The sequence below is a fragment of the Gopherus flavomarginatus genome, chromosome 10 (assembly GCF_025201925.1).
Source record: "Gopherus flavomarginatus isolate rGopFla2 chromosome 10, rGopFla2.mat.asm, whole genome shotgun sequence".
Taxonomy (NCBI): Eukaryota; Metazoa; Chordata; order Testudines; family Testudinidae; genus Gopherus; species Gopherus flavomarginatus.
Genome location: NC_066626.1, coordinates 63,131,287 through 63,158,273, shown reverse-complemented (window position 1 = coordinate 63,158,273; position 26,987 = coordinate 63,131,287). Strand labels below are relative to the sequence as shown.

The window sequence follows — 26,987 nt, the reverse complement described above, 5'->3', positions numbered from 1 at the left end:
CCCTGAGGCCCAAGCCTGGCCAGAAGCTGGAGCTGAGCAGTGGTGAGAGTTGGCCAGGGAGCCCTCGATTCTCCATCTGCCCTGGGTGCGGGCTGGAGTGCCTGAGAGCAGCCACTGGCCTGTGTTCCTGCCCTCGGGGCATGCCACTGCTAGTGGCACCCAGGGGCAGAGGCTCTGGTTTGGCCTCATGCCCCTTTCCCAGCGTATGCAGAAACACTCTGTGAGAAGAGGAGGCCCTGCCTCCACTGGGAGGCAGCAGGGAGCCTCGGAGGTCACATTCCACCTGGGCTTGCTCGATGCCCATGCCCAGCTCCCACAGCCAGGCTGCATCCACCAGGTCCTGCTGCTGCCAGGCTGCCCTGCTGGGTCTCTCCTGCTCCCAGTGACAGGATGCCCCCACTGGGCTTTGTGCCCAAGGCAGCAACCACATGTGGCACTGTTCCTCCTGTTGCCTTTGGCCCAAGGCTTGTAGTCTGGGAGGGCAACAACCCCTGCCCCAACCAAAACTGCGCCCAGGCTGCCATCACTCCACACCTGCCTGAGGCTACTATGCCCATGTTAAAAAGTAGGTGGGCATGGCCTGTCCACTTTTAAAAATGTGGGGTGGGCATGCCCCCACACCTCCCTGATTCTGGTGCCCCTGAGCCCTGGGTTGTGAGGCCCAAATGTTCTTTGTGCCCAGGGCCACAATAAATCTTAATCCACCTCTGCCTTAGTTTCTGGATGACAATCCTCAGTTCCAAGCCTGTTTTAAAAAGGCTTTTTCCTCTCTCTCTCTCTCTCTCTCTCTCGGCATGAAGAACAAGAGTACTTGTGGCACCTTAGAGACTAACACATTTATTTGAGTATAAGCTTTTGTGGGCTACAGCGCACTTCATTGGATGCATAGAATGGAACATATAGTAAGAAGATATAGATATATAGATATAGATATACACACATACAGAGAACATGAAAAGATGGAAGTTGCCATACCAACTCTAAGAGGCTAATTAATTAAGATGAGCTATTATCAGCAGGAGAAAACTTTTGTAGTGATAATCCAGATGGCCCATTTCAGACAGTTGACAAAAAGGAAATTCTAGCCAGGATGTCTCACTGTCTTCTCATTAACTCTCCATCATTGTCTTGTCTTGGGCTGGACGATGGAGGAGTACTTGAATTTGGCTTCTGGTAAACAACTGGTTTGGAAGGTGTTCCTCCCTACTGTTGAAGTGTAGTTGAAGTTGTAGTACAGGTTATGAGCAGAGTTTTTATATACATAAATACATAGATTAATAACCACAGTCTGTGTACGTATTTCATAATGACCGTCAAGTTCAGAACATTACAAACTTTCATAAAAGACATTACTTGATATACTTTTATAGTACAATAATACAGTGTGCAATCAGTTGGTTCAACTGCCCATGTTGGGGTTTTAAAACCTTCTGTTCTCCCCAGGGGTAGACCCTGATTGTCACAGCATGTTCATGATATTGTTTGCTAATGTATACACAAGTTATTTAAATATGACTACATCTCACTCTGGTGTCTTTAATAAAACTCAGATTTTCTTCTGTCTTGCCATGGGAAAATAATAATAATTGCATCTTTTATAACAAGAAGAGCAATATGGATTTAATAAGCAGGATTTTACTTGTTTTACTGTTTAAGAAATCTCCTGTTAGGATATTTTCATGCTTTTCATAACTTTATTTTGTATAAACAGGATAGAAACCTACAGCATGGAAGCATTGACAGAACTGCTGTGTTACTGATAATGTGTAGTGAAAATATGCTTATTCCAAATTCTCTCATAACTGTAGGAGGTAAAGCTCTGATTCAGCAAAGCGCTTAAACAGTTAATTTTAGGTAGCACTTAACTGCTTAGCTGGGTAAGAATTAACTTAATCATCTGGTTAGATGCTTTGCTGAATTTGAGACTCAATCCTGTATGTTTGATTCTAGAATGGACTATTTGCTATCTAAGAATCCATAAAGCAGTATTTTATTATAAAATGTTTTTTTTTAAAAACCTGTTTCAGTTTTGCCAAGCTGTGTCAATGACAAAGATTTAATAAAATCCAGAGTGCTGTTTTAAATCTTTAAATCTTATTGAAACTTAATGAAAATTCCTTCACTGACAGAATGAGGTATTTAAAACTGACTTAATATGAAGCCAACGGGCTGGATCCTGGACTGTGCTTGGTATAGCTAAGGTGTAGCGGATGTGAGAGGGAAAAGATGGCTTTATGGTGTCTGCACCCAATCCAGTCAGTCCTGAGACTGTTCAGTTGCTGATACAGTGCCTGGTCAAAAGCAAAGCACTGGTAGGGCTGTTGCAGCTAACAGAATTCATGAGGGAGCAGGTATGCCTGGCCATGTCCTCTTGTTCTTCTTTGAGTGCTTGCTCATATCAATTCCAATTAGGTGTGTGCGTGTCCCGTGCACAATCATCGGAAGAGTTTTACCCTAGCAACACTCGGTGGGTTGGCTGAGGCGCCCCCAGAGTGGCGCCTCTATGGTGCTGGATATATGCCCCAGTCGACCCAGCGCCCCCTCAGTTCCTTCTCACCATTGTGACGGTCGTTGGAACTGTGGAGCGCAGCTTTCCTGATCTCCACTATCCCTAGCATTCGCTTAGTACCTATTAATAGTTTTGTGATTAGTTGTTGATAGTTGTTACTAGTTACTTAGGATAGTTAGAATTAGTTTACTTAAAGGGGTGGAAGAGGGACTTCTCCCCTATCCGGTACCTTGGCCCATGGCTGGGTTTCCAGGCTTCAAACCCAGGTTGGCCTGTCTGAAGCCAATGCCAACGGGAGACCCCTATGACTCTTGCCTGAAGTATCTGGGGGAATCCCACCAAGTGGACAAGTGCCACATTTGTAAAGCCTTCAAGCCAAGGACTGAGAAGGAGTGAGATATTAGACTGAAGCAGCTCCTTATGGAGGCAGCACTTAGCCTGATTCCTTCCTCCGCTCATCGGGACTCGGCATCGTCGTCTTCGGTGCGGAGTGCCCCTGTGGCACCGACGGGCCCTGCACCACATTGAGACTCTACTAAAGTCTTGCAGCGTCAGATCTCCCTGGCACCTCCAACACAGTGCTGGTCCTTGTCTCCGGGCCAGAAGAAGAAGCAACCCAAGCAGGTGCCGACTGCTCCTTGTTTGCTGGCTCGACAGCCACCGACGCTTCCTGCACCGTAATCGGAGCCACTTCCTTTGCTGGAGGCACAGGACAACTAACGGTTCCGGCACGTCGACACTGGTGCCGCAAGGGCCGTTGAGTCCGGTGCATATAAGCTCCCCAGTGCACACCGCGGTTGAGCTGAGACTGCCCTCCATGCCAGAGATGTTCTCAACAGCGTGGGACCTGATCATGCTCACAGAGCCAACTCCTCTGCAGTCAGTGGCACCATTCAGGATCCTTCCCCACCTTTCCAGAATTGACTCTACCGCTTCCTCCATGTGTGGTCTCACATAACATCAGACGGTTGGGTCCTGCGCACGGTGGAAAGGAGATACTCCCTCCAATTTCCACGTACTTAGCCAAGTGGAAGCATTTTTCCTGCTGGTGCGCTCAGAGTCATACGGCCCTTCTACAGGCATCAGTGCCTATCATCTTGGACTACCTCCTGTCCTTAAAGCAGCAGGGCTTGGCAATATCATCTATCAGAGTGCACCTGGCAGCTATTTCAGCTTTCCACCCTGGTGAAAACATGTGTTCTGTCTTCTCCAATCCCATGGTCACTAGATTTCTCAAGGGGTTGGAGTGCCTGTTCCCACAAATTAGACAACCAGTCCCTACGTGGGATCTTAACCTGGTCCTCTCCAGACTCATGGGTGCCCTGTTCGAGCTGATGGCTACCTGCTCACTCCTGTACCTTTCCTGGAAGACAGCCTTCCTCATAGCTATTACCTCAGTGAGGTGTGTGTCTGAGCTCAGGGCACTCACATTGGAACCACCGTATACGGTGTTCCACAAGGACAAAGTACAGCTGCAACCCCACCCAGTCTTCCTCCTTAAGGTGGTTTCTGCCTTCCATGTCAACCAGGACATCTTCCTCCCTGTCTTCTACCCGAAGCCACATGCCTCTAGACAGGAACAACAGCCGCACTCCCTGGACGTTCGCAGGGCCCTCGTCTTCTACATCGAACGAACAAAACCTTTCAGGAAAATGTCACAGCGGTTTGTTGCTGTGGCAGACCGGATGAAGGGCCTTCTGGTCTCCTCCCAGCGCATCTCGTACTGGATCATATCATGCATTCGCGCGTGCTATGACTTGGCTGGTGTCCCAGCTTCGAACCTTACAGCCCACTCCACGTGGGCTCAGACTTCATCCTCTGCTTTCCTGGCACACGTGCCCAATACAGGAGATATGTAGGGCAGCGACTTGGTCATCAGTGCATACCTTCACCGTCCACTATGCGATAGTTCAGCAGTCCAGGGGTGATGCTGCAATTTGGTTCAGCGGTCCTTCACTCCGCAACATCTCACTCCGACCCCACCAGTTGGGTAAGGCTTGGGAGTCACCTAATTGGAATTGGTATGAGCAAGCACTCGAAGAAAAGACGGTTACTCACCTTTTGTAACTGTTGTTCTTCGAGGTGTGTTGCTCATATCCATCCCAAATCCACCCTCCTTTCCCTCTGTCGGAGTAGCCAGCAAGAAGGAACTGAGGGGGTGCTGGGTCGGCTGGGGCATATATCTGGCGCCAAGAAGGCGCCACTCCAGGGGGCACCTCAGCCAACCCACTGAGTGTTGCTAGGGTAAAAATCTTCAGACGATAGTGCACATGGCACGCACACACCTAATTGGAATGGATGTGAGCAACACATCTTGAAGAACAACAGTTACAAAGGTGAGGAACCATCTTTTTCTGCCCTCACCCTACATCAGGGATGTGTGGCATAGGATAAAAATACTCCACTGGTCAGACTACATAAGGTTAGTTGGTTTGTGTCTGTGGCTTGGTGCAAAGTGGCCACAGCACATCTGAGAGTCTAGACCGTTGTTTTCAATTCTTACTGAAACCGACAGATTCTTGTGGTTTACCTTCTTGATGTTTTTTGGAGTGACACTTGCTCTGAAGCATCCAAGATTTGACTTCTGCCTCACAAGCTATGAAATACTTTCAACTATTAGTTACTGAAAGTCATTAATGGTTTTCCCTAAAAGTGACTACAATGAATGAGCAGATGGACATCAGTAGCAAGGAGCAGAACAACGTGTTGGGATGTTTGTGTGAGAGGGAATTGCAACACTGGAACAACTGAACTTCAGAGTCTCAATCAGTAACTGCTTATTACTCCAGGTGCCAAAGGTTTTTCTATCTCAGGTGCATAGTCCTTCTGTCAGAGTAGGACAGTTTTCACACTTGCTCTTAATGTCGGACAAACTTAATTTCTTGCCTGTCAAAATTGCTTTGAAAAAACATGGACAACTGAAAACACAGAAATGGGTAAATATTATAAATCTAGCTTCACAAAAGGATAAGAAAATCCAGATGACTGGCCTTTAAAATAGACTGAGGAAATGGGTTTGCTTTTCAAAAGTCAGATATACAGTCTAGTCCTGCACTCCTTGCTCATGTGAAATACCCATTGAAATAATGGGAGTTTTGCTTGAGAAAAGGACTACATGATGAGGTGCAGAGATTTATCTTTAATTCTAAGCATTTACATTTTATAAACACATCAACCTCATTCCTGAGGTTTCACTCGGGGGGCCTAAAACAACACATGGCAATTTTTTGTGATTTAAGCCAAGTATATTTCATTGTTTCTGAATCAGTGTAAGAATTCTCCTTAGGCTTTGGAGCTTGAATTCCCCATAGATGTTGAACCACCTGCCAGGGTTTCCCCTTTATCTTTCCTACTGTGGCCCTGTGTCAGGGCAATCAACCTCTAGCAGAGATGGCCTGGTTATGGCTCCCTTTGGAATCCATTAATGCTCCATAAATCATCTGGTATAGTTCACTGCTGAGAGATGTGTGGGTCACTCTCTTTCTGGCTAAGTATAATGCCTCTGCAGCAGTTTTATCCTTTGCAGGCCTGATTAGTGAGCAGGCAGGTCCAGACAGCAAATCTGGACCTTATGCATGGCTGAAGAATAAATTGGAACAATTCTCTTATGGGCATAAAAGCCAGATGGTGTAAGGTCTGTGAAAGAAACAGGGAGAGGGGAAAAAACAGCTTTTGCTGATGTGGCAACTATCAAACTATAGGTCGGATTATGTGTGGAGGGACTGTGCATTGTCAGAGTGGAAGGAGGCCTCAGTCACAATCATGGATTTGATTTCAAGCAGGGGAAACCTAGAAATACAGTATTCCAGGGGGTTTTGTATTGGGGAGTTCTTGGCTTTTTCACTGAGGACCTGGTGAATCTGATCAGAGTGTGGAGTCCTCCGTCAAAGCAAAATGATGAAGAGAAAAAATTTTTTGGTCAGACTTTGTATAAAGTCTGCATTTGTAAATAGCTGATATGGAATTAATAGGTGTTTTAATAAATGGTTAATTCTTATAGATTGTTAGAGAAAGTAAGAGCTTGCTTGTAACCACCTATAACACCTTCTACTGATGTAGATAACTGTCTATGGCACTCACTACTCATGTCTGTAGCATGCTGATGATGTCTCTTAATCATTTATTAACCACTTGAAAACATTTAGGAATTGAACCTTACTATAAAGTGTGACCTGTCTTTCTAATTGTCAAAGTTATCAAGACAGAAAGTTTATCCTAATTCATGATCAAAAAATGCTATATTGGTATTGTAGAAACAGCTTTGTATGGGAGGTGTTTTCCTGCTTTCAAAACTAGGGAGTGTAGAGAAGGAGTATGTTTTCCTAGGCTGTCTCCTTGACGTGAGTACATGATCCAACAGCTAAGCTAATGCAGTTTACATTAGTGCTTAGTGTTGAGAAATTCTGCCTTCCAGTGCCAAGAGGTTAATAAATCATTGGATCTTCATAAGAAGCACTGCTCTTTATCCATTACTGCAGAACATCTTATTTGGTGGAGTGGTCTATGGTGTGTCCCCATGTGGATAATAATGTGAAGACTTTAATTGTAAAACTGGAGGGAAAAAAACTACTGTACTGCTGTAAATCACTAAACTTCATCCTTATTCAAATCTAGAATAAGATGAATAACTAAGACTATGAATTACTTAATATTGTGTCATGAAATTTTTCAATAGCACCGCACATATTTAAAATTAAACAGAAAAATCAGAGGAATTTTATACGCTTCGTATGACACTACAAATGCAATACAATTTTATTTTTATAGTATCTTTCATCATAGTAGAAATTATAGTAGATCTTTTGCCGAATTTGTTGTTTAATAATAAGCAAAAGAATTGAGACAATTAAGTACAACCAAGAGGAAAAAGCAATATTTCAGCTGAGATTTGTCTTTCCAATGTCAAGTCTTGAATGTACAGCCACCTCCTCAAACTTAGTTTGTCTAAAACTGAATTTCTAATTTTTTTTCTTTCCCCTTCTCCCCACACTGTTATCCATCACTAACAACTCTCCATCCATTCTCTTTTCCCTGAGACAGACCCCTAACACAACCCCTGTGCTAGTGTACCTGGATTTACAAAATTTGCCAGCTTTGTATTGCCAGAGTTTAACGAAGCAGGTGTGGGGGGCATGGAAGGGGAATCTAGCTCTGTGCTCTCTGAGACAGGATCCACGTTGTCTTATTTGTTCAGTGTCCATGGAAACTTATAACCATGCATGCATGTTAAAAATAAAGAGCACCAAAGTCCAGGGTGTCTGAACAGAGGGGGTTTGCTTTCTTCCATCTCTAAATTGGACAAGCAAGTGGGTTTTAATTTTACAAAACCTCATTAGAGGCATTCTATAAAATCCACAGTGACTTGACCCTGTTTCCTTTTTATATAAACTACCAAAGCTCACAGAGGTCTGACTAATGCTTCTTGATTTTGGCTCAGTTCCAAAAATGCAAATTTTAAAACAAATTTCAATGGGAATTGAATATATATGTGAGCTTCATTTATGCTCTTTCTCATATTGTTTCCACTAGATAAAGAGGATTTTATGAGTAAATATCTAGTAGAGTTTTCCAGGAAGCCAGCTTTAACTGATTTTTTTTCTTGCAACTAGTAACCAGTAATTCATAATTTTTGTAAAAAAAATTTTATAAATAAAACTGACTTTTTTGAGTCAGCAACACCTGTCCATGAAGACAAATAAAAATAGCCTTCTATTGTGTCAGACTCAAATGTGATCACATGGAAAGATGCTGGATTTATGCCAACTGCAAATATTCAATTCAAGTACATGGATAATCTTGACGAGTTATGATAGAGGCTGCCTGAAGTAATTCTTCAGTCTGGCAATAATAAAATCATGATTTGCTGCTGTTATGATTGGTGGTTTTTGTCTACTGTGATATTAATACATTATTTTTAAAGAAACATCATTTCAGCCAGGTGCAAATGTTCCTCAGTATATTTTTGGTTTCTAAATAGAACCCTTCTGTTATTATCTATGCCAAAAGACACAAATAAAAACAAACAAAAGAAAAATAAGACTTCTAGAGCAATTGCTCATTCATTTTCTTCAGGTTTCTTTCATTATTTTATATATTAAATGTGACTTGGACAATATCTGTTGAAATTACTAACATAAATATTTAATTAATTGCTAATTTTGTCTCTGAGTTCATAAATGAGTACACAGCCATGGGAACAAACTTTGAGAGATATTCATTGTTAAATGATCTCTGAGATGGTAAACGGATGGCAACTCAGCTAAATGTCATACTAAACAAATCATAATTATAATAGCCATCCTTATTAAGCAATAACATGCTTATTAAGCAACCCTTATTAAAGTGCACATTTTAGGGTTGATATTTAGTACTGAAACAATTTATTCCTAATATAGACTCATTATCTAAATAGCTTGTTTTTTCTGATGTTCATGAGCCCTGCATGTCAGAGTGTAAGAGCAAATATCATTGTGTCCTAGCAAGCATAATTATTGCATAATTTTTAGTCTGTAGCCATGAAAAGCAATTCAGATTACAAGCTACAATTACTGTGTTATATTACCTGGTGGTAACTGAATTAGCTAAGCAATATGGACTTTTTCTGTCAGATAAAAGCTGATAAATAAAATGATCTATAGATTTTTTTCTATTGGATTGATTTAATTTAGTAACTGCTCTTACATCTTTATTACTGTAGTGTGTTAGACAGTTTGAGACATTCTCTGAAGTCCTATTTGTTTATGTTGTCTTAAAATTGTCCAGAGTATCCTTTTAATTTTCTCAAGTTAGTGAATGATAATGAGATATAACAGGGTTCAAAAAAGAACTAGATAAACTCATGGATAGGTCCATCAATGGCTATTGGCCAGGATGGACAGGAATGGTGTTCCTAGCCTCTGTTTGCCAGAAGCTGGGAATGAGTGATGGGATGGATCACTTGATTACCTGTTCTGTTCATTCCCTTTGGGGCACCTGGCATTGGCCACTGTCGGAAGGCAGGCTACTGGGCTAGATGGGCCTTAGATATGACCCAGTATGGCCATTCTTGTGTTCTATATTGGTTGAGTTCCTCCTCTTCTATGACTATACAGGAGAACTAAGAAGGACTTTTTTCATTCTGTTGTAGGTTTTTGGAACTCTTACCCTTGGCAGATCCAACAAGTCTGCACTCACTCCAACTTCTATAGTCTTCATTGCAGAGTTAACCTGCATGATTGGCATGCGTGTCTGGGTATCCTGGTTAGCCCAGGTGTGAATATCTTCACAGCAAAGCCACACCCACATTTCTGTGTCCTCACTCTTTTTTTTGCACTTGCCTGTGTGTGTCTGGAACTATATCCCTATGGTTCGTTGTGCTGAGACACTCTAGGAATCTTTTCTGATCAGTTGTGGGAGAACTTGTCTGTCCTTTGGGGGGAAATGTGGGATGGGCATTGGAGGACTCTTAGCACTGGAATGTTTTTGCTTGTGTTCTCTGTACAAAAAGGGCGGGTTCTGAGACAGGAAAGAGGAACACAGGTGTATCTTGAGATGACTGTATTCAATTTTATAAAAGTAATGTATATCTCTGTGCATCACGGATGGTATGCTGGCTGGTTGGGGAGGGCTATGAAGGTCTTCAGGAATTAAAATCACTTGGCAGTGATTAATACAAAATCCCAAAGCTGATTATGCAGATACCCTGCCCTTTGAGGCTTGGACCCCCTGTGGGAGGGGACAGTAAGTGGTTTTACCTGTTGTCAGGAGGCTGAGAGATGAAGGATTTTGGAAAATAGGCTCAGGGGTCTTCCTTTTGATCCAACAAATGGAAGTCCCAGGAAGGACTCTACCCTGCTGAAAAACTGGAAAGACTGGAACATGCCAGAGTTGCCTTAGGACAGATGGGCTACAGGTAAAGCTCTTAGATCATTTTATTTTTTTTTAAATCTTTTCTTTGTATGCTTTTGTCCCTAAATAAAAGTACTCTCCTTTGTAATAGCTATGTGGTCACTGGTAAAAATTCTGTCATTGTCTTGGACAGAAATTAAGGAGCAGGGGCTGGACATTTGCCAGACCTGCTTGGGATTATCACAGTGAAGTACAAGGTGAGTGTAGTGAGAAAACCCCTAGTTAGAAGGCAGTGGGACATGGGTCTCTGCTCAAACACAGGTAAAGGCTAGAGATCTGGGAACTAAGTGGGCATCCCTTGAGAGGAGTGAGGGAGAGGGGTGGTATTCAAAGCTAGTTATCTTGAAACAGTGACACGTTCCAGCCTGAGTTAAGCCAGAGCCCAGGTTCTCACCTATGCACTCTGCCATGTTAGATAGCCAGACTTTAAAGTGGCTCCAAACTTATGTCAGAGGTTTTTCTATGTGGTGGTAGTGGTCTGGGGCTAAAACCAGGTTAACTGCACAATGAAGACATATCCCAGTTTAATTAATAGGAACTGCACATGTAACACCGACAGACCCTAGTCATTGGCGGGTAGGATCGAACCTGGAACCTCTGAAGCGAAATGCAAGAGCTAAAAGCCATATGGCCGTTAGCTAAAGCTGTAGACCAGGCTCATTAATCTCTCTCTAAGTGGTCTCAGTGCCTGTAGATGGGACAGAACACCATACACAGGAAGGGTGTAGGTTACACACTCACTCACACTCTCTCTCTCTCTTCCCCACCCCCAGGTGGGGAATTCTGTGCCACTGAGTGTGCTCAGAATTCATGTCCCTGCAGATTTCTTTGCTTCCCTGCAGAAAGATGACCTCAGACAGGGAAACAAATGGAAGCCACAAGAGCAGTCATGTACCCCTCCCCGGCAGCGCAGGCACATTGGTTGAGCAGCCAGCAGGGAGACAAATCATCACCGGGTGGGGTGGGACTGGGAGTGCCTGCATGGGGAACAGTGTTCTTTAATTTTTTCTGCCCATTTGCAGAATGAATTTTATGTGCAGCAATATGGAGGTGATGTGTGACCGTGGATGAGGAGTCTGGGGTGCAGGAGGGTGCTCTGAGGCTATGACGGGCAGAGAGGACTCTCCCTAGCTCTCTCTCCCCACAACAGCACCTGGGCTGGGGGGAGAGGTGCTTGTCCCCACATTGGCAGCTCCAGGGCTGGGGCTGCAGGATAGGTGCCCCTCCCCCAGGAGCTCCAGGCCACGGCTGGGTTCGAGCCGTGCCGTGGTGCGCTGGCCGCAGCTTGGGCTGTCCCGTGACAGCTGCAGCTGGGTCCAGTCTAGGCTAGGTTGGGGCCGGGGGAGGTGCGCCCCTCCCCTGGCTGTGGCAGCTGCCCAGCTGGGTTCCCTGAGTGCCTGCCCCGCACTAAGAAGGCTGCTGCGCAGCCGTGCAGCTTACAGGGAACTTAGGTGGGATACATCATGACCACCAGGGGGACCAGAGCTGGGCGAGTGAGTGAGAGTCTGTTCCTCTTGCTCTCTATTGCAGCATACCTGGTATGGAGTGGCAGGGCTTTGGGGTTTTTCTGAGGAGGTCGGCGTTGGGCAGGCTCTGTCCCCTCAAACAGAGCAGAGTTTAGCAGCCTGCCTGCTTAGTGAATTGTTCCATTGTTCTTGGAGAATTCCCCTAAGAGTATAAAACAGGTATAAAAGACTTAAGGCTCTTTTTTTCATTGCTGGAGTCGTGTAAAAGAGCCGTATTATAAATACTTATGGTGCTTTATTGATTAGAATCGGTCTAAATTTTTGGACAGAAATTTTCTCAGGTGATAAGTAGGCATTTTGATGGACTACTGTGAGGCTGGCTGGCTGTCAAACCCCTGTGATGGAACTTCCTATGGTCTGTTTCCTCAGAGGGTCATGGGAAGTGGAGCTGAATCTGGTTACCGTTGTTGCTGGGTGGCAGTCTGGGTATGTCTGCTGCCTGGTAGTGCTGCAGACCTGTGTTCTAGACATTGAGGTCTTACACAGCCTTTCTCATAGACTCATAGACTCATAGGTCAGAAGGGACCAATCTGATCATCTAGTCTGACCTCCTGCACAAGGCAGGCCACAGAACCCCACCCATCCAATTTTATACAACCCCTATCCCAGGACCGAGTTATTGAAATCCTCAAAAATGGTTTGAAGACCTCAAGCTGCAGAAACACCACCAGCAAGCGACTCGTGCCCCACGCTGCAGGGGAAGGCGAAAAACCTCCAGGGCACCTGCCAATCCGCCCTGGAGGAAAATTCCTTCCCGACCTCAAATATGGCGATCAGCTAAACCCTGAGCATGTGGGCAAGAGTCACCAGCCAGCACCCAAGAAGGAGTTCTCCGCAGCAACTCAGTACCCATCGCATGCAACATCTCCCCGCAGACCATTGAGCAGACCTGTCTGGTGGTAATTCAAGATCAATTGCCCAAATTAACGATCCTATCATAACATCCCCTCCATATACTTATCAAGCTTTGTCTTAAAGCCAGGAAAGTCTTTTGCCCCTACTACTTCCCTCGGAAGGCTATTCCAGAACTTCACTCCCCTAATGGTCAGAAACCTTCGTCTAATTTCAAGTCTAAACTTCCTAATATCCAGTTTATACCCATTCGTCCTCGTGGCTACATTAGTACTAAACTTAAATAATTCCTCTCCCTCCCTAACGTTAACCCCCTTGATATATTTATATAGGGCAAGCATATCCCCCCTCAGCCTTCTTTTGGCCAGGCTAAACAAGCCAAGCTCTTTGAGTCTCCTTTCATAGGCAGTTTTTCCATTCCTCGGATCATCCTCGTAGCCCGTCTCTGAACCTGTTCCAGTTTGAATTCATCCTTCTTGAACATGGGACACCAGAACTGCACACAGTATTCCAGATGGGGTCTCACCAACGCCGTATACAACGGTACTAAGACCTCCTTATCCTTGCAGGAAATACCCCGCCTGAATATGATTAACTTGATGTAACACATGCACCAATTACATATTTCCCTAGAGCGTTTATCATTTTTTGTTGCTGAGTTTCATTTCTGTGAATTTCCCTTATATAAAGGAATCATTTGTTGACTCTCAAGTGTCTCTTGTGGGAATTTTTCTTACCTCTTTTTATCTTGTTCTCAGCTTCTTTCTTTATTGCTTTACCTCCCATTAGTTTTGTGGCTGGGTATGTAATATTGTTTACTCTACAATTTATATATTAAGGGTGATGTTTGGTAGGAAAAGGCCTTGTATACATGGACTATCCCAGTATGGTATCTATATGTTGTTTGTTGAGACTTGTACTACTTTTGCTGACAGCTATGATGATATATTGAATTATTTACCTACAATGAAAATGAGTCAGACTAGAAGTTAATAAGTAAATTAGTTATCTGAATTGAGCCCCTCTTGCCAATATAATCCATAGATGTTCAACTATGGTATAAAGACCACTTTTATATCCTTTATTGCTAGTATAAATTGCTGTGTAAGAAAATAATTTATTTGCTTAAATTTTGGGCAGTCAACTGTTTTTTCATTATGTAGCAATGGATGGAGATTTCCCACTTTTCATAAGCTGATTTCTCTCACATAAAGTTCACTTTATTATTTCTTTAGCTTTAATTGTGAGTGGCCTTCTATCTAAGGCTAGGACAACTAACATATCATTCCAGAATGCTTCCTTCTTGGTGTTATCATTTAATGGGGTTTCTAATAACATTTATTAGTCTTCATATTCTTCAGATACTTCTAGCTGATCTTAAATTTATTTATGGAGAAGTGTAAATTTAAGATGGCTCCTAAAAATAATTAACTACTAACTACAGAGCACATTATTGAGTGCAAATATCTGCATCCTTCCACTTCGTTAAGCTATACAGCAGGAAATTTGGCTGAGCAATGAAGCATTGTGGATTAGTTTACTCTCGTGTCCAAAAAGAGATTATCAGGAGATGCAGCGAATCCATATTAATGAGTCCTGCTTCTGATTTTCTTACACTTACTTAGCTTCCTCCCCCCACCCGATCTCTGGCATACAGCAAATTTCCTGCCATGTGTACCACAGAATCATTGCATTTGGAGGCTGTGGTCAGTGACAGTGACAGTGTCTTGCTTGACTGTCTTTTTTAGTAATTCTTTATCTTAAATTCGCATTTAATGTAAAATTGTACTATCTCGACTTGTGCTCAAGCTTCTTCTTGTTCTACCCAGTCAGGGTGATTGTTAAAGTTGCAGCTATTTTATGGATTAGCTGTTGAGCAAAAAACTACAGAGAAGAACAATTCTACGGCAGTATTGTGTAAACTCATTCTAATGATGCATTTTGGCAAGTGCACTTTGGCCATCCCTCCTTTATACCCAGCATTCCTTTCTGGGTTTTTTTTTTTGGCTACTTTGATGTATAGCTCTAAAAACAGTAAAAAATTGCTGTGTACGTCACACTAATTAAACTCTGAAAATCTTTCATCCCTAAGAAAAGTCTTACAGCGATGGTGTGATATGCTGCAGAGTATCATTTAAACTAATCCAGTGAAATGAATAATTTAATTAAAAAGATATTTGCATGAACTAGGTTGAGGCCTATTATACCTGAGCTAATAAATTAACACCTGCTTAAAAATATGCACTAAACAAAACACATCTTATAGAATCTATTAAAACTGCTTAGGCTGAATATATGATAATATAATCAAGTCATGGAAAAGCTGCATTCTTCTTCTTTATAGTAATTATACCTCAGTGATCAACATTTCATAAATCAATTCAGTGCAATAATACTTACATGATATGACAGCCTATTACTGTTAAAATGATGGCAGCATCTAACTCTTCGGTTTGTTTGTTTTCATATGTAGATAATTTTTGGGATTTGGTGTGGAATATTTTACAAGAAATTTCAAGAATGTATATTTAAAGTGCCAGTGGATTATTATATGTGATTTGATTTAAAAAATCCTCTTTAAAAGCTAATTTTTATCTGTTAGCAGATGCTCATATAGTTCTCTTGGAAATATATGCCATATTTTAACTTTATCAGATAGTTTAATGCAGCTTTTTTCCTATTCAGAATATTTATGTGCCTCTGTTCAACAACTGAATCTAATTGTGGAAAATATAGGCAGAAGGAGTACAATTTTCAGAAATTAGTGCCTTAGTCCCTTTTCCAAAAGTGACTTAGGTACCTAAGTGCCATTGGAAGTCAATGGGAATTAGTCTCCGAAGTGTTTGTCACTCTTGAAAAGAAGACTTAGTTTTCTAAGGGCTACATCCGTAAAAGGACCTAGGTGTCTGGCACCTAAATCCAGTTTTTAGAATCATAGAAATATATGCCAGGAAGGGATCGTGAGGTCATCTGTCCATCCCCCTGGACTGAGAGAGGATCAACTACACCAGACCATCCCTGACAGATGTTTGTCCAACCTGTTCTGAAAAATCTCCGATGATAGAAATTTCACAACCTCCCTTGAAGCCTATTCCAGTGCTTACCTATCCTTTATAGTTAGAAAGATTTTCCTAATATCTAACCTAAATCTCCCTTGCTGCAAATTAAGCCCCTCTTGGCTTTATACCAGCCCTTAACATTTGAAGACTGTTATCAGGTCCGCCACTCAGTCTTCTTTTCTCAAGACCAAACGTAACCAGCTTTTTTAACCTTTCCTCCTTGGCCAGGTTTTTTAAACCTTTTATACTTGTTGTTGCTCTCCTCTGGACCCTGTTCAATTTTTCCATGTCTTTCTAAAAGTGTGGTCCTCAGTATTCCAGCTGAGGATTCTCCAGTGCTGAGTAGAGTGGGAAAATTACCTCCCATGCCTTATATATGATGCTCTTGTTACTGACCCTAGAATGTTAGCTTTTTAGCAACGGCATCCCATTGTTGACTAACATTCCATTTGTGATCCACTATAGCCCACAAATCCTTTCCTCCAAAGAGCTAGCAATCCCCTTTAAGGTTGGTGTCAGCTGCAAGTTTTGTAGGCATACTCTCCTCCCCATTATCCAAGTCATTAATTAAATTATTGAATAGTGTTCAGGGCCGGCTCCAAGGATTTGGCCAGCCCAAGCAGCACCCTTCCTTCGCTCCGAGCGGGAGTGAGGGACCCTCTGGCGAATTGCCGCTAAATCCCTGCAAGTGCTGCCCCACTCCCGAGTTGCCGCCCCAAGCACCTGCTTGATAAGCTGGTGCCTGGAGCCAGCCATGATAGTGTTGGATCCAGGACAGACCTACAGGATCCCACTAGACACATCCCCCCCCCATTTTGACAGCAGGCTATTGATAACTACTGTTTATGTACTGTCTTTCAGCCAATTTTGCATCTACTTTACAGTAATTCTATCTAGATCACATTTCCCTGGTTTGCTTATGAGACTGTCACATGGGACTATGTAAAAAACTTTACTGAAATAAAAACATGTCTACAGCATCACTCCATCCAGTAGGCCAATAATCCTGTCAAAGAAGGAAATTAGATTTGCTTTGGCATGATTTTTTCTTGACAAACCCATGTTGGCTATTACTTATAACTAAGGCTACGTTTTAATCACAGGTATTTTTAGTAAAAGTCCTGGACTGGTCATGGGCAGTAAACAAAAATTCACAACCTTTGACTTGTCCATGACTTGTACTATATACTCCTAACTAAAACTTGGACCGGGAGGCCGGGGTTCTCCAGGGAGGCAGTCTGAAAGTGCCATGGGTGCTGGGGTGGAGGTGTGGCCCGGGATCCCCGCTGGTGCTGGTGTGCAGTATTGGCATGTGGCCTGGGAACCCTGCTGCTGCTGGGGGAGGGAGACTGGGCAGCTGGCTGGGACCCTTGCTGGTGCTGGGGGCAGGGCGGTTCATGGGGCTGGCAGGCTCAATACCCAGCTCCATGTGTCCCTGCAGCTTCTGGGGGAGTGACGGCCAGAGGGGCTCTGCGCTCTGCCCCCTCCATGAGCTCCGGCTCTGCAGCTCCAACTGGCTGGGAACTGGAGCCAGTGGGAGCTGCGCCTGCAAGCACGGGCAGCTCCCCGAGGTAAGCACCGCCTCATGCTCCAACCACCTGAGCCCCCTCCTACAGGCACACTGCTCCAGCAGTGGCTGGTGCTGCTGGCCAAGAGGCTGCCTGTTCTGCTGAGGCAGCCCCAGAACCAGCCACACTGGCCACTGCAAAAGTCATGGAGGTCACTGAAAGTCATGGAATCTGTGACTTCTTGTGACCTCCATGACAGACACGCAGCCTTACTTATCACCCTATTATCCTTTAGGTGCCTACAAATAGATTGTTTGTTAATTTTTTCCAGTATCTTTCCAGGTGTCAAAATTAGGCTGACTTGTCTATAATTCTCTAGGTCCTCTTTGTTCCCCTTTTAAAGATAGGTACAATGTTTGCCCTCCTCCAGTCCTCCGGGCTCTCACCCAACCTCCATAAATTTTCAGAGATAATTGCTAACCATTCTGAAATTGTCAACTTGAACTCACCTAAACTTTTATCTAAATATTCTGTAACCTGTTCTTTTCCTATTCTGGTTGCATTGTTTCCTCTGTGTGGTTAATGTTAATTGTGCTAAGTATCTGGTCACAATTCACTTTTTTTTGTGACGACTAAAGCAAAATAGCCATTAAACACCTCAGTCTTCCTGATATTATCTGTTGTTTGCTCTCCTTCCCCACTAAGTAGAGGATCTATGCTTTCCTATGTCTTTCTCTTGCTCCTAGCCTAATGCATCTAAAGAACCTTTTCTTATTGCCTTTTATGTTCCTTGCTAGGTGTAGCTCATTTTGTACCTTCGCATTTCTGATTTTGTCCCTAGTTGCTTGCACTATTCTTTTGTACTCAGTCTTAGCAATATGTTCATGTTTCCACTTTTTCTAGGATTGCTTTTTGATTTTTCAGGTGATTAATGGGCTCCTGATGGAGCCATATTGGCCTCTTGCTAGTCCTCCTGTCTTTCCTTTGTATTGGGATAGTTTGCTATTGCTCCTTTAATATTTTCTCATTGAGAACCTGCCAGTTCTCTTTTATCCCTTAGATCAGTGGTCCCCAATGTGGTGCCCACAGGCACCATGGTGCCCGCTGGGGCATTTATGTGTGCCCATCTAGTGCCTTCCTCCCCATCTTCCTCCCCCCCACCGTCTTCACTCCGAGACTTTCAAAATCCCCACTTAACTGCTGCCTAACTCCGTAACAATCCAAATTTCCACGGTTAACATTTCCGATTTGCCTAAGTTTCTGCCAATGAACATGCACGCAGCCACCTCAACCTAGGTGCCCAGGCACCTAGCTCATGCCTAAGCCACAACAGGATCCTCAAACTAGGCATTCCCCACCTATCTTGCTTTTGGGTCTTGCTCAGAGCACACCTAACCCCACACAAAATGGGAGGAGGCAGCAAAGGTAACTTCCCAGGGGTTAGAGTTAGAACATATGGGCGACCTAGATTCTATTCCTCCCTTAGCCTGATGTGGCAAAGGTATTTGAACTTGGGTCTCTCTCCCTCCCCCCCAGAGGTGGTTCTAATCCCTGGGCTATGGTATAACCTGGGCCAATGCTCTTTCTTACCGCTGTTGGAGCTCTTCCATTGGGTACTGGTAGTTATATATTCATATATTCACTGTAACAAGGATCTCTCACATCCCAGATGAATGCCCTAGAGACGGGGCTAAAAGTTGTAAGGATGGTGCACCTTCCTTGTGTGTGTCTTTTTGCAAGAAACAGCTTTGCAACCTAATTTCAGGAAGCTGAATGTCAGGTTTATGGCTGAGAATCCCAAGCAAAGATAGGCACCTCTCCCTGGCCCAGAGTTAGGTGCTTAACTCCGCTTGAGAGGCAGGGCTTAGTCAATAGCCATCCCTTCAACATTTCCTACTGGCTAGATTAGCTGGCTCCCCACTCAGTGTGATGCCTTTTACAGATCCCATTCTTAGGCATCTAATTGTCCCCATGCATTATATATGGAGCCTGGGCCTCTAACATGGGGGTTGTGGTTTCCCTGGGGTGGCAAGGCACCTAAAAGTAAGGGGCTGTGATGCCTTGTTCTCTTGAACAAAAATATTTACATTTTAGTGTAATTTACAATATTTAATGTATTTACATTTTTAGCTTATGAATTATGTCAAATTGTGGCTCTGCAGAGGTCCTCTAGCTATCCATAAAGCAGGGGGTCTAGCCCAAGAGTTCTCAAACGTCATTGCACTGTGACCTCCTAACGGTAACAAAAATTACTACATGACTTCAGGAGGGGGGACTGAAACCTGAGTCCGCTTGATTCCCACTGCCCCGGGCAGGGCCGTCCTTAGGATTTATGGGGCCCTACGCAGTATTATTAAACTGGTGCCCCTATGCCGGATGGCAGCCCAAGCTCACAGCCTGGTGGGGGAGGGGGAGGAGGGACTTGACAGCAAAGGATAATAAGATGCCCGGCCTGCCTCATGGTGGCGGAGAGTCACAGTTCCCCGCAGAGACTTCCATGCCCTCTCCCTCATGCAGAATGGACATGAAGAAAGTACCTAATTAAAAGCACTAAAATTTGGGAATAAAAAATGTCTGTCACAGGTGTTTTGATGTGCCTTAAAGTTTGTCAGAGATTTATTTGCAAAAACTTCATAGTAAGGGTGAATCAGCTGTCCTGCTGAATACAACATTACATATAATGGAATACATGATGCAGCTCTTCTTTATTTTACATTTTCTTAATCAGTATTTCTAAGCTGAATGTATATTTTAAACGTACTCAAATCTTAAGCCAGCATTCCAGATTACTACATATTTAACTCACTGAAACGAAGACATTCTTTTAAATTAATCAGAGAGGTTTAGTGTGTTCATAACAATGTTCATTGCTTTTAGAAAAAGGGAACAGTAATTTACTTTGTGTGATCTCCATAACAAGAGACATGGTTATGAAATTTCACCAACTTTAAAAAAATATGTTTCCAAAGATTTTAGGTATAACAAGGATTTTGTCTTACTAAGGTACTGATTTTGCTGGAGGGTTCTTTTAAAACTAGTTCGTCGGATAGTCAGAAGTAAAGAATGGGAAACTCTTTGTCCAGCTATCTGGAAGGGAAGGACTGTTGTCCCTTTAAGGGCTCTCTTCAGTGGGGAGTGCGGGGAGAGGTGGTGAAGGGATGGACTGAAAGGACACAGGAAGACTTGGAAGCACTTTTTGAGGGTATGGCTACATTTGGAATTTCAAAGCGCTGCCCCGGCAGCGCTGCGGGAGCGCTGCCACAGCAGCGCTTTGAAGTGTGAGTGTAGTCAGAGCGGCAGCACTGGGAGAGAGCTCTCCCAGCGCTGCACGTAAACCACAACCCTTACGGGTGTAGCGTGCAGCGCTGGGAGCCCTGCTCCCAGTGCTGCCGTCCTGATTACACTGACGCTTTACAGCGCTGTATCTTGCAGCACTCAGGAGGGTGTTTTTTCACACCCCTGAGCGCGAAAGTTGCAGCACTGTAAAGTGTGAGTGTAGCCATCAGAGTGGTAGTCCTGTTAGTCTGTATCAGCAAAAACAAGGACGAGTCCTTGTGTCACCTCAAAGACTAACAAATTATTTGGGTATAAGCTTTTGTGGACTAGAACCCATTTCATCAGATGTCCACGAAAGCTTATGCCCAAATAAATATTTATACTGTCAATTTCTGACTTTACTGACAAAAACAGTTGTGCATTAATGTAATATTTACACAGAACATGTCAGTCTACAGGACCTTAGTTTAAAGTTTGCTTTAAAAATATTTCATTAGTGAGCTGGTGAAGATTATAAAATCACATTTCTAAAAAATGCTTGCATAGAGTTTTAGATGCACAATCATCTTTAGCCTTAAATGCATGGATCTTCAGACATACAGTTTTTTAAATAAATCCTTCAAAAGACCTCCCTTATCTAAAATACACATTTTAATTACTATAGTTAAACCTGTCAGTATATACCTTGGGGTTGGCAAATGCCTGTTAAATGACTTTATTACCCCTTGAATGTCTCTTTAACAGTTTCAATGTTATGCTAATAGGTCTGGCAGGCTGGAGGTTTTTTTCACTTTTAACTACTAGATTCCCTCCCAAGGAAGACTCACCAGGCTAGAGCAGCCATCTGTGGGAGCCTGCAGGAAGGGTCAGAACAGGGATAGGAAAACAAGAGGGTGGACACTAAGACCCAGTGGTGCCCCAAATTTTCAGGTGCCCTACACAGCTGCCTATGTTGCCTATGCCTAAGGATGGCCCTGGCCCCGGGTTGGGGAGTCAAAACCCGAGCCCCACTGCTCTGAATGAGGAGGTGGTCAAAGCCGAAGCCCAGGGGCTTCAGTCCCAGTCAGGGGGCCTGTAACCTGAGCCCCACCACCCAGGGCTGAATCCCTCAGGCTCTGGCTTCCCCTTCGGGCAGTGAGGTTGAAGCCCGACCTCCAGCAAGTCTTAGCCAGCCCTGACAACCCCATTAAAATACGGTCATGACCCACTTTGGGGTCCCAACCCACAGTTTGAGAACAGCTGGGCTAGCTGAATCCCTGTATCTGATTCTTCTTTTGCCTTTTTGCTGAAATTGCCAATTGTCTACACTGTGAAAATATGTTAAAAACATGCTAACATTTTTCAACTAGGAACACAATTTTGCCAAAAGTAAAATTTAATTTTGTTTTAGCAGTTTGTAGTTAACTTGAAAACATGATTGCACTTGTCCACGAGCTTGCCTGCTCCAGTCTTTTCTACAGCTGTATATATATGCATGTAGCAACATGCTTAGGATCATTCTCCTTAGATCCATATGCAGTAGGCACCTTCAGCACATGGAGATTTAATTCCTTGTTAAAAGTCTAATTGGCTTTTAAAAACCGGATGGTGGAGATGGGCTGCTGTTGGTACTACAGAGAACAAATACTGTCTGGTGTTTTGGGGTGAATTATCTTTACTGATTATAGATATGGTGAAGGGAGAAGGATTGAGGCCTGAGGGTGCTGGGAACCCCAGAAAAACCCCAAACCTAAAACCTTTCCTTTGCCTCTAAGATGTCTGAAATTACATGCTTATGCTTATATGTATTATAATGCTTAGTGTTTTATATTTTCATAATGCAATTCAAATATCTTGTGAGGCTTACTAAATCTAGCATTATAATAATTTTACCTAAAAACCAGGGCACAAATAGCTAAATATTATATTTATGAAACATTGTAACTTTCACACCTACAAGTAGTTTGCATGCTAGCACTAGGAAGTTTAACATAGCAAATATTCCAGTTAACAAGCAGTTCCATCTCGCATCCCCCGCCCCGCTCCCCCCCCCAAGTACTTGCCTATTAGAGGAAACAATAGTCTTGGCAGGATTTGCACCATAGCAACTTGCTTTAGTTCTGGGGAGGAGAAGGGGTAGCAATAATGTTTAGGGACAGAATGTGGAATGTATTATGTTCTCTCCTAATCCTCTGTTCAGCTCAGATATGTGCCTTTACTTCTTGCTCAGACAAAATGGCTCTTAATTTGTCAGGAGTTTTGCTGCCAGTATAGATTTCAGTTTTAGGCTGCTAGTCAGGATTGTGCTGCTGAGCCTGGACTATGCCTTCAGACCTAAGCGTAATCAAAAAGTCAACAGAAATACAAAGCTCGTCACAAGATAGGTCTTCACTCAGGGAATACTGCCTGCACCTGAGTCTGTTTTATGAGGCTTTCTTTTTTGCAGTTTCTTAATTGTCTCTACTTTAAAAAACAAAAAACAAGTTGAAAAATAGCCTACTTTGCAATGCTGTGCTGAGTGTGTATTTGCATTTTGATTGCAATTATATTATAATGTAATTCAATTGTCTCATTTTTAGACTTGTAAACATATGACAGATTTTAAAATTGATAAAACAGAAATTAGCATAGTATTCTGAAGTTCCATGTATTATTATAAATCCATCTATTAACGCAAGTCATCTTCTGGCTCTAAAAAATCCTGTAGGAATAGATTGATAGATTCTAAGGCCAGAAGGGACCACTCTGTTATCTAGTCTGACCTCCTGTATAACACAGGCCATAGAACTTCCACAAAAGAATTCCTAGAGCAGAGCTTTTAGAAGACTATCCCATCTTGATTTAAAAGTTGTCAGTGATGGAGAATCCACCACAACCCTCGGTAAATTGTTCCAAGGGTTAATTACCGTCACTGTTACAAAAAAATTGTCTTACTTGTATTCTGAATTTGTCTAGTTTCAACTTCCAACCATTGGCTTGTGTTATACTCTATTTCTGATGGGTTTGAAAAAATTAGACTGTTAGATTGAAAAGCCTGTTATACATGGATAACAAATATTTAATAAACTCTAGTCAAGTCACCCCTTAACCTTTTCTTTGTTAAGCTAAATAGAATGAGCTCCTTGATTCTATCACTAGACTGTATGTTTTCTGATCCTTTAATCATTTTCGTGGCTCTTCTATAAATCCTTTTTAGTTTATCAATATCCTTCTTTTAAATGGTGGGCACCAAAACTGACATAGGATTCCAGCAACAGGCAAACCACAGCCAAATAGAGGTAACATAACCTCTCTTCTCCTATTCAAGATTCCCCTGTTTATGCATCCTAGGATCGTGTCAGCTCTTTTGGACACAGTTACACTGGGAGCTCCTGTTTGCCAGATTATCCACCACGATCCCCAAACTTTTCAGATTCACTGCTTCCCAGGATAGAGTCTCTCATTCTGAATTATGGTCTTACACATAGAGTGACCAGATGTCCCGATTTTTATAGAGACAGTCCCGATATTTGAGGCTTTGATATAGGCACCTATTATCCCCCATCCCCATCCTGATTTTTCACACTTGCTGCCTGGTCACTCTATACACATTCTTTGTTCCTAGATGTAAACATTTACATTTAGCTGTATTAAAATACATGTTGCTTGCTTGCTTAGAGTTTACCAAGCTATCCAGATTCCTTGGAATCAGTGACCTGTTCTCTTCATTACTTACTACTCACCCATTTTTTTAATGTCATCTGCAAACTGTATCTGTGATGTTTTCTTCCAGATCACTGATAATGCTAAATAGTATAGGGCCAAGAACTAATCCCTGCTGAAAACACACCTCCTTGGTGACTATTTTCCCCCTTTACAATTACAGTTTGAGACCTATCTATTAGACAGTTTTTAATGTGGGCTGTGGTGCTGGCAGGCCAGCTCTTTCCAGCTCTTGCCAAGGCTGCAGGCATTAGCTAAGAACTGACAATCTCATGGCTGGAGACCAGACCATTCAATTATGTTAGTGTGTCATTCTTATAAGAATGTATTTGGTGTTTCGACTCTCTAGAATGTTTGTAAGTTGCTGCATGCATTAATCTTATTTGTAATGTCTGTATTCCATGCTATAAGGAAATGTGTAAGGTTTTCTTTATAACTTTGAAAATGTTTGCTCTAAACTTATGAATCCAGATGGGAAGTGTGTTTTTCCCCCTCCTCCACCCTCTCGTCCAGAAGAACTATCAAAATCAGATGGTCTATCAAGGAATATCACAATACAAAGCATTTCCTTTAACCAATCCTATGTGCAAGAAAGCTCGTCCTATGGGCATGGAGGCTGAATGAAGGAAATAAAACAAAGACACAGGATAATATTTCACCTGTTTGCTGTTTGAACTTTCCCAGGGCCAGAGACACCAAACTGAAGCCAGAGAACCCCAGGGGCTACCTCCTGGGTCTCCCCTGAAAGACACTTTGAAGATCATTACAACTCTGTCATTTTAAGATTTAGATTGCAGCTCATCTGTGTGTGTTTGCTTGCTTTAACCCGTAAATAACTAGGAAAAAGAAATAAGAAAGTTAATAAACCTTTGGATAGTTTATTTCAGGATTGACTGCAGGCCTTGTCTTTGATGTAGGATCTAGGGCATTAATTGATCTGAAGTAAGTGACTACTTCCTTGAGATTGGAAGCATCTGATGTTGTGATTTTTGGTGTAAGTCACCGTTTATCACTAAGTCCAGTTTGTCTGGATGGCAAGATAGACTGAAAAGTCTAAGGGGACTGTCTGTCATTCCATGGTAAGACTTTTATAGTGATCCAGGAATTCACATTGGTTGCTGGCTTGGTTAAATCTAATTATAGAACATATCACCCATTTGGGGTGCTTTTGGTAGCCTGCCCTGAGGTAGGTACACATGGTTGTGAGCCACTCCTGACAGTGTGACATGAACCATGTTAATTTTATATCTTTCTAGGTTTTTTAATCAAAACATCATGCAATACCAAGTCAAATGCCTTACAGAACTCTAAGTATATTACATCAACGCTATTACCTTTATTAACCAAACTTGTAATCTCATCAAAAAATCTCCATTTGTTTGAAGGATCTATTTTTCCATAATTTCATGCTAATTTGCACTAAGTACATTATTCTCCTTTCATTCTCTATTAAGTGAGTCCCATATCTGTCTCTTCAACATCTTGCCTTGGATTAATGATAGGCTGAAAGGCCTATAATTATCTGGTTCATCCCATTTACCCTTTTTTAAAAGGTGCACCAAGATTTATTGAAAATTACCATTAACAGTCCAGCAAGCTCATCAGCCAGGTCTCTTAAAACTCTAGGACAGTTGCAGTGTATTTTCAAGTGCACATTATAGTCATAATATATTACCCAGTGAAATAGTGTTGTGACTGGATATTGGAAACTTTCTAAGGTAAGGAATGATGTTGATAACTAAATTCTCATGTCAGGTTGTCTGTATTCTTTTTTTAACATAGCAAATTCAGTCTAGGTTTCTTTTTCCCCCAGGTTGCCAGTAATTTCATACAGTATAAACTTGATATCAGTTATTCCGTAGAATTTTTTTTTGATTAAACAAAACTGAAACAGCAAAATTTTGTCTTTTTTTTAAAAAAATGTACTAGTAACTCATTAGATAAGATTCATATAACTACGGTTAACAATTCTGATGTGTTTGCATATGCACTTACAAAATTTCATAATAAGTTTCCTTTTAGTCTGTGCTTGATATTTCAGCTGTGGTACCTTGCAGTTATAGTACATATTGAATTTATTCCCTCCAGAGTAATTTAAAGTTCAATGCTTGTGAGGTGCTGATCATTTTCTGTTAGCTGTTGAACATCCTGTGCTCCCAAATGAAGCACCTTGCAAAACCTGGCCTGTCGTACATACAATAGTAGATAAGGTTAGAAAAGTCAGTTCTTCCACTTCAGCCTCCAGCAAAGAGCAGGATCTTATTTTTCTAATTTTTGTTTTTTAATCTATCCTGGTTTTTGACATCTCTAATGATTCAGCTGCCTTACCATGTAGTCATTCTATTGACTAATTGCCCCTATTAAGAATGTTTATTCTTTTGTCTAACCTGACTTTTGAATTTTTTTCTTTTAGACAGCTATTCCTTTTACCAGATTCAAATTAATTTTATGCTGGAAAAACTGTGTAAATGAAATGAAATGCTTGTGTTTCCTTAGGCTTTTGGATGCATTTTATTACAGAAATGTTATTGGCTCCCTATACTTTTGGATGTTAGGGAGAATTTGTGTAAATATGGGAACCTGTGTGAAAGTTTCCCATATTGATCAGGATTAGAAAAATGAGGGCTGGTCACCGTTCCTCAAAGCTCTGAAACGGGTTAGCTCCCAGTGATGTCAATGGGCAGAGAGA

The 26,987-nt window shown here is 42.4% G+C and overlaps 1 protein-coding gene across 3 annotated transcripts in view; it reads left to right on the top strand.

Annotated features, from left to right (window-relative positions):
* The window catches only part of THSD7B (thrombospondin type 1 domain containing 7B), a 539,966-nt gene that overhangs the window by 173,087 nt on the left and 339,892 nt on the right, over positions 1-26,987 (top strand). The window lies entirely within an intron of this gene.